Below are 13,380 nucleotides of genomic sequence, written 5' to 3' on the forward strand. Positions count from 1 at the left end.
GTGGTATGGTGTCGAAGTCATATCATACATTTCATAGCTTCATTTTACATCGTACGCCAAGCTCATCACAACCGGTATATCTCTATTGATGTTGTCACTAATGGCAACTTCGGAACAAAAGAACAAAAGATTACTATGCTGCTGGTCTATTCACTAATGATATTTCACTCCAGGGCAATTTAAGACATCATTGTAACACAAAGGTACATCGATCAATATGTCTACATGCGCCCCATGTGAAGTTTTAGCTATCGGCACTGTTGTTTCCGGGATGGCAGGTTACACAAACACACCAATATAACCAAAGCAGCGAACGTTACTAATTACAAGCATTGTGACCATATTCCGATTGATTAGAGCAAATGTTTCGCCCGTATTACAACGAACGGTTGCCATAGTTCTCACCAGATATACAATCGGGTTTTGTTCAGTATAACAGTTCGTGACGTTGTCCATAGTTTATGACTTTGCAGAAAAAACTAAACCGAATGCCTCAGGTTCTGCTGACTAGTATTTCTAACGCAATAATCGAACAATAGTATCAAAGAATCTGGATACGGTTTGTTCCTTTCCTCTCATGCGAAGCTGTTCTTCTGTTGTATAATAACTGACACACTGTGATAGACCAGACCTTGTGGCATTCGGTGTACAATAAAGCTAGAGCCACAGCACAATCAGTTTCGGCAAAAGGCAAAACAGGCAAAAGGCTAAAAACAAAATAGTGATGAATATTATATGAATGGATCAATAAAAATCAGTGATGACATGGTTTGTTCGCGAATAGGTATATTCACATTACCACACAGTTTGCAATTTCCTTGTCAAGACTCGATCATTTACAGGACTTTACATATAGCTCGAAAAGGCATAAAGTTACATAATATTGTATTGTCCCACCGGTTGCTCGTCAGTACCATACGTGGGCGAATTGATGACAGAATATTAACCCTATCTCACAGATTAATCTGCTTGACGTCAAGGTTGATAAACGTATGTGTCGTAATTTCAGTACTGTTCTGTAATATTGTATGTGATATTGTATGTGATTCTAATCTTTAAGTATAAATTGTAGCTTCTGGTCGTGAGTAAGACTGAAATTAAGTGCTTTAAGAAATCTTTGACCACATTTGCTGTAGATTTAGCATGATTGAGCTCATATTGCTCATAGATCTTTCTCAAAGAGATTGAAACAAATGTGTGCTAATTGCAGTGGCTCTTGTTAATCAGGTGGGCTTCACGATCTTCGACACGGTATGTATTTTCTAAATCCCGTGACAAAACAAAAACTGCTTACGTGGTTCTTTGGTTAAAATACACTGGGTTGTTGCCGATGAATGAAAAATCATAAACTATGTCATGTTCAGCTGTACAACAGACAGAGGTGAGTGGGGTTGGGTCGCGTAGGAATGAGGCTAATTAGCCCCAACCAAACCTGGAAGAAGAGGAAGCGTAAACTGTACATTTACACGTGCTGCCATCTTCAGGCTGTTTGAACGTTACCGTCAGACTGGCAGTATACAGAATAATGCAAGATCAGCCAGACACTACCGGATGACCGGCACTTGTGTACGTTGCAGTTGCAAGGTGAGGTGCGGTGAAATTGGGTTTTACGTCGTGCTTGAGAATATTTCGCTCATATGACGACGTGCATGCGTGTGTATTTGTATGTACGGCTGCTTGTACTAGCCCAGACTTAAGCTGGTTTTATGGTGCTAGCCCACTGAGATACCATGCCGCAGTGAAGCATGAATACCCCACTCAGACACATTATACTGACTCCGAGCCGACCAGTCCTTGTTGTACCCATTAATGCCGAGCGCCAGGCAGGGACCAACAAGTACCATATTTTAACGTCTTTTGGTTTGACGCGGTCGGGGATCTAACCCGCGACCTTCCGCTCTCCGGGCGGACGCTCTAACCACTACACCACGGAGGCGGTCCTGCAGTTGCAAGGGCGTCACCAAGTGTGCATTAATTGGTGCCCATGGTGTTCATATTTGCTATTGTGGTGGGAGCCAACTCAAACTGATTATGACAATACCCGTTTCTCCTTGTTCATTACGGTATACTATTAGTGAATTAGTGGCACCAGTGTTTCTTGTGCATGTCACCTCTTTTAGACAAACCGATGTGTAGCATGTAATAGATCCAATGATGCACCCCTATCGAACGAATGATCTATTTCTTGTTTGTTTCCTTTCAGCCACCATCAAATACTTTCTTTCTCCAGGGGGTTTAGCTTCCGGGACATATTGTGTTGCCATTGCAGCGAATAAAGCATTGAGATAAAACACACACCTTTGTCTTAGACACGCGACGCGTGAAAGCTGACACTAGTATTTTTCAGGATTTTACGATTTACATTGACAAAATGCCACAAAACCTTCAACCGATTTAGAAAAAGTGAGCATAATCCACGATTCGTGATTGAATTTGAGAATAGTTCAGTCTTCTCTTAGGAAAGCGTATAAACCGACATTTTTATGTCCTCACAGAGGAACAAGATGCATGGTAACTGTACTTTTCATTATCCATTTGTTCTCCCGGACATGTACAAATGTGTATGGTCTGAAGAGAACCAAGAACACATAAAAGATTATTTAAGTCTTGTCGGAGACTTCATATTTCGGACGGTAACAGTCAATATCAAGCCATTGAAAGTATGTTTACTATGGAATCCTAGAAGGGACATTGTCGCCCTTACTAAAACAAGCAAAAGTTTCAAAATTAACCAAATCTCGACAATGCGATAATGTGACAACGCGACTTTGGGGGCCGTTTGTCGCATTGTCGCTGTATCACATTGTGGCGCTTTGAGTTATATTTTTTTATTCATCCAAAACGCGGCAATACGACATGGCAACAACGCAACAATGTCCCTTCCAGGCTTCCCTTCATAGTCAATGCCCCTTCCTAGTTTACACATGGGTATGTAACATAAATGCAATGGCAAACAAAACCGATGTTGTTATTTCAGTTGAATTCCGTTTCGTTTCATCCTGAGGCTCAGTCAGCACACACGTAATAAAAATGCATCACATGTTTGATATTGTTACCCGGATACACTATGAATGAAGAGTTTGACGTGAATACAACTAGGTTATTATCAATCCGCCATATTTATTCAAATTACATTAACTGTAAAGTTCCTTTATACGTTGTCGTTCAGTTCAAAATGTTATCTTTGTTACCCATAAGAACGAGATATGCCATAACTACAATTTACACTGGAGTCTGTTGAAGTGCATGACGTCATTCGGTGATTAGAGTTGCATAATGTTTTACAGTTTCAGAACGTGGCAGCAGTTTAAAATAGATACAAGAGACCTTCTGAAAGGTATAACTGGCTACCTACGACGGCTAAGTCTACTCTAAAACCACTTCATCAAGACCCATATTAAGCTGGGGACGTTTTGAACCTCAGACTATGAGGCAATGAACCAAACATAACTATTCTAACTACATAATGGATCACCAATCTACTGATGGCAATTAAGGGCTCCAGATGATTACACACATCTTCAATCGGGACGCTGTAAAGCCTCCACTAAGTGCGACAGCAGCGTTAAGAACTGCATCGACGTCGTCATATAACCATGTTTACGTTGATTTAGATGATTTTGGTCTTCGAACGTTATTAAGTAGAACTCGTTTCTGGTCAGGACATTTTGCATCTATAGAGGGGTGGTGCCGTATAAGATGCCAGATAGGTTTCTATGGGTTTTAAACGAGAATGGAGTGATAATTTCTCAAGGGAAGACATCAAACGGCGTTTTAAAATTGAGAAAATATTAAAGACATTGATCCACAATGTGGCATACTACATTTAGGAGAGCATTAAACATTGTACCTATCTTTTCAAAGCGTGCTTTCTTGGTGCATTTAGAGAATTCTGAGATGTACTAGAATGTACAAATTGTTAATCTATGACACATACGTGTGTGTTGTGGTACTTTAAGTATGTACGTCGTCCATCACACATAATGGATTTTAACACCTGGTCTAGTTGCCACCACTGGCATCAGTTATAACTGTTAATTATTCATGTTAAAGAGTAATGGTTTGGAGAGAGGATATCGGCTTTTGGTGGTGGTGTTTGGGCTTCCAATACCGCACTCCAATATTCCAGGTTTAATTTAAGGTAGGTTAAACGTTTGGATCAGATAATTCAGTGACTGTCATTATGGGCAGCGATACAAGGTACCATGAAACGCAATCACCCACGTCTCCGGACTTGACCACGGGTCCAGTTAGTTACCTCTACGAGCAGTATAGGTTTATGAGGATAATTTCTAACGCAGCGAAAGTATATACCATTGGTATATGTCTCTATCAGATTTCCAATAAATATTCCAAAGCAGCATCTTAATAACACGCTTGTCCTAATAATGTTAGACCAAATATTATTCAGTATTAAAATTCAAAGGCCTCGACCGTAAGACCCATTACGTCATAGCAGCATATTTCTGAATTATGCTCCCGATATTTGCAGCATCGATGACTGAGCAAATGGTATCAGAACATACAAAGTAAAACATGTGACATTTTCAGATTCTCCGCCTACAACTATCGTTCTAGACTGCAAGTTAAACATACATATTCTTTCAAGCATAACACATTGTCCCAAAACTTACGTTGGCTGTTCAGACCCCAATCCATACTCAAGTATCTATAGAGGGGTGGTGCCGTATAAGATGCCAGATAGGTTTCTATGGGTTTTAAACGAGAAAGAGTGATAATTTCTCAAGGGAAGACATCAAACGGCGTTTTAAAATTGAGAAATATTAAAGACATTGATCCACAATGTGGCATACTACATTTAGGAGAGCATTAAACATTGTACCTATCTTTTCAAAGCGTGTTTTCTTGGTGCATTTAGAGAACTATCGTTCTAGACTGCAAGTTAAACATACATATTCTTTCGAGCATAACACATTGTCCCAATAGTTACGTTGGCTGTTCAGACCCCAATGCATACTCAAGTATCTTCATGTTCTTGTAAACAATCTCACTTATGAAAGTGCCGGTGTCGCACTTTACCGATTACATCTAATATGGGATAGCAGTTACTAATATAGAAAATTTGTGACTGCATTTACAGACATCAATTGCAACTAGTACTGCATTATTTTAGTTACTTCATGGAAGGGAAAAATCAGATGCCATACCAACTGAATCATCGCAAAGACAACTTGATGACAAATATGTTAAGCAAATGATCATGTCTGTTTAAGCTTCATTATCAACCATCTATGTCACTGGTTAAGTGAACAATTGGGCATGTCATAACCCCATACCTAATAAGACATCATCCATGGTATTGTGGATTAAGCCAATGTACTCTTCGCCCTCAGATGCAAATGAAACCGAATTGCTCCTGTTAGATGCCAGGACCAGACACAACACAGATGGTGACCCCGGCATGGTCTGTATTTGCCGGAGGAGTGATCAACATTTTAAATAGCCATAGTACTAGACAAAACAAACCTTCCAGTTATCGCGACGGAGGAAGTCAGCCCAAACTGTTCACAGCAGGTCAAAACAAACGTCCCCCGCACGATCGACTCTGCAGCACGGTGTTTCAGTGTCCAAATTACAACCGATGGGTCGTTTATTCAACAGACCTGTAGATTATTTTAGTGGACATTTATTTTGAACCCGAGCTGGACATATAAGTCAAGCGCATATTTCGCATTCGCCCAAAAGCGACGCATTGATGTTGCACGATGAAGAAGAACATTTTACCAGAGCCTATGCTTGGCTGGTCACCATAATCACGTCTCTGAATATGCTTTCAGTAATACGCTTTGAACTGTCTACACCTACGTCAAGCACTAAATACATAATGTACTTCTTATCTCTCTCGCACTATGCCCCTATCTTTGAATGTATAGCAATGGTCCCGAAAATTGATGTATCTGGAGGCAGATCAAGCTGAGTAGGAATAAAAAGACGATACGTCTCGGGTCGTAAACAATATCGGCTTACGCGTTATTAGTTTCCATGGCGAATGCTTCCTTGAAGTATGTTTTTTTAACAAAACTGTCTATTATTACCGTAAGGCTATCGTATGCGTCAAATATCTTTATTTAATTATTTATATTATTCTAAAGGGGTTCTGAGTTTGCTTCGCGTGGATAGGTCTGCTTGAAAGGGGAAGGTCGCGCGTACATTCCCTAAAAACGTTCAAAGATGGTGCTTTCTGACTCTCGGCATCAAGGGGATCAACCAGCCACTGATCGTCTAGAAGTATACTGTTGTGAGATTGGTATTCATGATACTATTAGACTGTCCATGGGTCCAAATTAGTACGATCTGTTACCAAGTTTTATGTTTACGACAGCCTGCCATATACATGTACATATACCTTGTTGTTTGAGACCAGCCGTTGTCTGGGGAAGTAACGATAGTCGTTGCCTGAACATAGCATTGCAGAACAGGTACAAGATGCATTTACCGTTTTTCTTACATTCAGGTGTCATGTTTTTTTACTCTCGTCAACTGATAAATGTATACAAAAAAGCGTCATGTCATGACAGTGTTAATCTATTTACCTAAGTCGTCCTTTGTTCCCACAGTTTCCGTGATGGCTGGTTAAGCCGATGAGGCAATATAATCAAAGTAGAGAACGTCTCTTACAACACGCTTTGTGACCATATTCTGATTGATCAGGAAAAGTGTTTAACCCTTAATACGACAAACGTAATTTTCTAGTAGGGTAAAAAAAAATTTCATGTTCATCATTCACACATCCACCAGTGTTCATGAGTGAGTATAGTTTTAGCAATATATCTACACTGTCAAGGTGAGGGACGCAAGAAACTGGCTTCCAGTGTCGAGATCAGCACACGTCATCCATTCATTCTCAATTATCTGCCACTAACACATTTTGCATAAGAAACTAAGTGTTTGTTTGCATAGCAGTACTCACTGACAATCAAGGGATCGGCCAGACCATCCAAGCGAGAGCATTTGCTTATTGTGTATGTTAATTCTGCCGCCTCTGTGTAAAGACAATAAAAATATTGACAATATATCATGACTTTCTGCAACAATATTACATCACCATTTCATTTCAGCTCGTCAGTTCAGCACAATTAATTCCTGTTTGACACATAAGTTTTACTCAACTTCTAGGTGGTTAAAGTTATGGGACGCAATTTCGATTGTACAGAAAGACTTCTCTTGTTGACGACTCAAAGCCTGCAGTTCCTTTTTTTGCAAAGGCATCGATTCAAACGTGTGTTAACTTTAGTGTGTGTTTGTGAACCAGGTGAACTTCTCAACCTTCGGCAATCTGACTGTCTAATACTTACGACAAAACAAAAGTCAAGGTATGTGCAGCTAAGTATTGGATTTACAACTCCGTTTATTTCAGATGCAGCAGTAAATTGTGAACATGAGACACTATGTTGCCACTTTCGTGACTAAGGTATTGGGATACAAACACACGCTGTTCACTTACACACGATACATGTGAAAGCCGACACCATTAACTTTCAGGATCGTACGGTTTATATTGACAAAATGACACAAAACCTACAATTGATTCTGAAAAAAGCGAGTATTAATCAGGTATTAGTGATTGGGTCTGGAACATTTTTCAGTCTTCTCTCGGGAAAGCCGATAAACCGACACGTTTATGACCTCATAGAAGAACAAGACACGAGGTAACAGTACTTATCTTCAGCTGATAGTCTCCCAGAGAAGAACTGCAATGAGTATTTTCCATTAAGGAGACAATATAATGTGCAACACGCTTTCTTGTGACAAATGGAGTGGGTACCGTATGTAACTCGCTATGTAAGTGTACTTGGGATGGATTTTCATTGTGTTATCAACACCATTGTGTCGAACTTAGGGCAGTATCGAAGTACAAACTTGGCCTCTGCTTATTCCTTCGTTATTGAACTCATTGTTCAACTCCTGATCGCATGTGTCGAATTAACGGTTTTCTCGAAATCATTTTGAGGTCCGGTATTTGTACTTCCTGCAAAATGTATTCTGGTAAGTCAACAAGTCAAATATCGGTATTTCGGTCAATATATGCCAAGTTTCCCTGTCTCTTTCTTGTGTCGAAACTCGGATAACTCGAAGTATTATGTTGATCCCATCAACTTATATCGAATTTTGACGACGACAATGGACAGTTTAGTACACTAAAATAGGTATCGTTATTTCACTTCAGCTAAACATTCATTACCTTGATAATATATTACTGCAATTTAAAACGTTTCTGTACAATGGCTGACTGACTGACTGAGTTTGGTTTTACGCCGCTTTTAGCAATATTCCAGCAACATCACGGCGGGGAACGCCAGAAATGGGCTTCACACATTGTACCCATGTGGGGATTCGAACCCGGGTCTTCGGCGTGACGAGCCAACGCTTTAACCACTAGGCTACCCTACCGCCCCTTCTGTACAATGGAAAACCAATCCAGTTTGATCGATAACTGTTCCAGAATCATCATAAACCAACTATGTTAGCCTGTCCCCATCTTTTAATAACAGTAATTAGTAAGTTCATTATACAACTGAATTACAAAATGTCATTCAGTGCAAAAAAACGCTGCCACATAAAGACACAACGTATAACGCCTAATAATCGTATGCACTCTGTGAAAAGGCATGATGTAAATCTAAAATTAAGTTTTTAAGTTCTTTTTATGGTTTCAGGTCTGGTGGCGAATGTAAAGTATATAATGGGGCTTCCGAAAGAAATAACTAACTGTCTATGGCGGCCTAATCTTCTCCCAACTCCTCTTCATTAACCGCCATATCTATAGCCATGTGACGTTGTAGTCTTCAGACTATGAGGCAATGAACCCAGCATAACTATTCCAACTGCGTAATGATCACCAGTCTATTGACGACAATCAAGCAGCCTGATGATTTCACACATCTTCAAACGGGACGTTGTAAGCTTCCAAAGTGTGACGGCCTCGTTAGGAAATGCATGAAAACAGACATATGTTTTCATCAAAACATGTTTTTAAGTAGACCTCGTTTCTGGTGTGTGCCATCTGCAAATATGACAGTGACGTAATCGATGCGAAAAAGAATTATAAAGAATTATTTGAGGCCTGACATAAATTGAAAAAATAATTCACAAATCGTAGATAAATAGAAACTCCTGAAAAACTGGCCTTTTACGTCTAGAGGCCTTAAACATTTATGGTTGTTGTCTTTGTGCATTTGATCGTTCTAAGTATTAGCTAAACATAACCATAGTGTGCAAATATATAACTCAGTGTTGGTCCGATTTACGAGTGTCTCTGTGGTGCTTCAATTATCACGAGTTTACTGATCGTGAAACAAAATGTTTTTTCAGACCCAACATTTACGTCAATATTGCCTTTCCAATATTTGCTTTATTAGCTACAGCTTGGGATAAGGACATGGTAGAGTATTGAATTTATAAAAATGGACACTTGTCGTATTATCATTTAACAACTAATTGATTTTTTTCCACGAAACTGTCACATATCTTCATCGACGACCACAAATAATCTGTATTTGCAACATAACGGTCCACACATCCCGACTCTGACACCTAAACGACCATGACATTAAAATTCCCAAAACATATTTCAGTCGCATGTTGAATTTTTCTGAAGATTTTAACACTAGAAATACCAAAGAAACTGATCCCACAATGTAATAAAAATACACAAACTGGTTGGTTTTTACTGGTTGGGTATAGACAAGCGTTCGATCTGTATGCTGAAGCGTAAGTATCCATCTTGAACGACATTGGATAGCATTGTATATGTGACGAAGAGGCTGTACTGACTTCGTATCCAACTTGGTCCTACGTAATCCACGATACATTCTTTTGTCCGTACATCTCAATAATTCTTTTGTCCGTACTATCCAAACTGGGATAAATTGATGTAACTAAGAGTGACAAACAATGCAAAGTACTTTATTTCTTGTTCACGTGGATAAATAGGAAAGTGAATTAGGTATTTGACGTTTATTGAACGATATCAGGTCAACGTTGTACCTGAAGCTAAAGTGAGTTTTGTGAGTTAGTTTGGTTTTATGCCGCTTTCAGCAATATTCCAGCAATATCACACAAGAAATGGGCTTCACACATTGTACCCATATGGGGAATCGAACCCGGGTCTTCGGCGTGACGTCACTAAGCTACCCCGCCGCCCCTTAAACTAAAGTTCAACTTCTTGGCCATATTGGCTTGTTTTGATTTCTCAAACCGAACAGAAATTCTGAGTCAAATGCACACAGAAACAGATAATCAGGCAGACGAGAACGTTTTGCCTAAACATCTTATCCTTAATTTCACAAGAATTCCAGCATTTCAGATATTCTCAGATATCTGCCACACACTCATGCCAGGACTAGTCAGTTGTTCATGTGAGGAAACACCGAGGTGTTTGGGGCAATTGCATTTTAATGTGGAGGTTAATATATGTCAAGTTTTAGTACCCATACAGCCATATATCATAATACCGACAAGAATACTGATAAAATATATAACAGATGAAAGTCAACAACTATTACATCTTTTAGAAGCTGCATTGTCGTTGTCAAAGTTAACGCAGATAACATCCAAATAGAATCATGTTAATTCCAGGCTCTGTCCTAATCGATGGGATCTTGTATATTGTTTATTCTCAATGAGCGTTGTCTGTCATATTCGTATTAGTTTCATGAAGAAAATATAATTTAAACCGGACATATAAACCAGCAACCTCGTGATGGTGATTTGTGAATCCGATTTGTCAATATCAGGAGTAATGTGCTGCCTGTACATTGCTTGATAGGTCATATTGTCACATCGTTATCGTGCCTGAAACTGTCTACGCTAAACTAATTGCACTGACAACTTCTCTTAGTTCTTATCTCTCTTACTGTATGCCCCTTCCAAGATTGCATGGCGATGTAAAGAAATTACTTATCAGAAGACACATCGACTTCAAATTTGAAATACCGATTCGTATGTTGTCGTAAAATTATCGGCATTCAAAGGCGAATGGTTTATTGAAATAACATATCTGGGACAAAACTGTTTTATTAATATTCCAAGGTTATCATTTGTGTCAAGTATCGTGATTTACTGCATTACATTAGAGTGAGGGGTACTGAGTTGAATTGGATTTCAGGTTGTGGATAAACAAAATTGATTAAAATGTCTGCAGTGCTTGCTGAGAGAGTATAAACAGCTCTATATTTATGAGTTGTACTATTAGAGTGTACGGTATGTTACGTTACGAGCCAAATGATTTTGTTCCATACGAGAGTCACTCTTAAACTTCTTTCATAACTTCACGAATAAGTCTGAACAAAATGAAAAATTACTTTTGATTTTTTAAAATATTGAAATGATTATAACACATCACCCACATTTCAACACAGCCAGTGATGGTTTGCGAAAGGTTTCTCATTCGGTGTTCAGACATTATCCCCCTTTCTGTCCTTTGTGACATATCATCTATAAGCATTTGGCGGAAGTAGTTTCACTGTCATTTCACTCTTGTACTCTTCCTCCTCTTCATCTAATTTAAGGTTCATCTGTAATTCCAATATTGTGTTCTTATTACCGATGGTTACTGTGTACATACCGCCAACCCGTATTGGCAAACTTATTCCAAACACATTTTTAGTCCCCAGCAATCGCCCCGAGGGCGACCCATCCGAGTGTAATCAATTAAGCACAAAGACGTTTAGCTTCTTCTGGTCAGGACGAATATGATTTAATGGTCGCCCTAGGAAACGTTCCTGATCGATTTACTTACAGACGTGGCATTTCCTAATCATGTCAAGTCTTCATTTATTAGTAAACAAATATACACAACCTTGTGCTTCCCTGTGCTCCAATAGGTGATTTGACTAATTTTTCTTTCAAATCCTCTTACTCGACCTCCACCAACTATTCCAAATTTTCATGGGGATGTATTGCAGCAGTGGACACATTATAATATACTGAATAACAAAAGAACCGCAAGTTTCGAAAAATGAAATCTCATGAAGGTAAGCGTTCATGTTTATGGAACGTTCATGGTAAAGTGGCATAATGATCCCAGATGAGATAATGTCATGCAATTTGACGTCCATACGAACCATCCGCACAAACCAACCCACAGTGCAGCGAAACCATAATTTTAGCACGTGCATCGACGGTTCTGGATGAAAAACATGCAATTCACTCTGAGGTATCCTTTAAAAAGGTTTGTGTCAAAAAACAGTTCAGTATTGACGCTAGGAGGTTTACACGCCACACAAACGATGCCTAGACTAACGACTGAGCAGAGAGGAATGGCCACTGGAAAGTTGCACGGAGGTAACTCTGCAACCGCTGTAGCTAGAAAATTGGGCTGTCATGTTACCACCATTACACGACTTGCTCAACGTCATCAGCAAACCGGGGTTGCTGCTGATCGTCCCCGTACCGGACGGCAACAAGTGACAACTCATGCGCAAGATCTGTTCATCCGGGTCATTCATCTAAGGAACCGAACTCAAGCAGCAACAGTAACAGCAGTTCTTGGGTCAAGGGGAGCAGTGCCAAACGATACGATTAGGCGTCGTCTTTGGGCTGCTGGAATCCACTGCCGAAGGCCATATGTGGAACCAATTTTGGCACGTCAACAACGCCAGCGACGTTTGCAGCCCTCACACAGCAAGGGTGTCGATGGATTATCTGGCTCAGAACAACATTAACGTTTTTCCATGGCCGTCTCTTTCCCCGGATATGGTCCCCATTGAACATTCTGGGACGAAATTGGACGGAGGAATGCTGCAGGTAGACAGCCGCTCACACTTGCACAATTGGAATAGAGATTGGTGTTTGAGCGGAACCAATTGCCTCAGGCATTCTTTCAGACTCTAGTGAACTCAATGAGGCCACGTTGCACGGCCTGTGTGCAAGCTCAAGGTGGCTATACGCGCTACTAAAGAGACTTTTCGCGTTCAGGGGTATCTCCATTTGACGGATTGTGATCAATTTGAATTATTGAAATTCAATGTCAACGGCAACTTCTAGCAGTTACATTGACAGTGTTTTCTATAGAATAAATGATTAGATATAATTTTGATTGTCTTCAATTCAAAAACTTGACAAAAAAGCCAGACTTGCGTTTCTTTTGCTGTTCAGTATACTTCCATGGTCATCACCCTGGTGATCCAGATTAGAATTGCTCTTCAGTAACACATGCTTGTCGTAGGAGGCGACGGGATCGGGTGGTTGACACATGTCATCGTGTCCCAATTGCGTAGATCGATGCTCATGATTTTGTTGACTAGATTGTCTGGTCCGGGCTCAATTATTCACAGACCGCCTCCATATTTAAGATCCTCTGTCTCACATACACGTGCCTCCATGGTTTGGCTCCCTCCTACTTGTCTGAACTCCTAC

The sequence above is a fragment of the Haliotis rubra genome, unplaced genomic scaffold, assembly GCF_003918875.1.
Source record: "Haliotis rubra isolate DU_JTF1 unplaced genomic scaffold, ASM391887v1 Scf321, whole genome shotgun sequence".
Lineage (NCBI taxonomy): Eukaryota > Metazoa > Mollusca > Gastropoda > Lepetellida > Haliotidae > Haliotis > Haliotis rubra.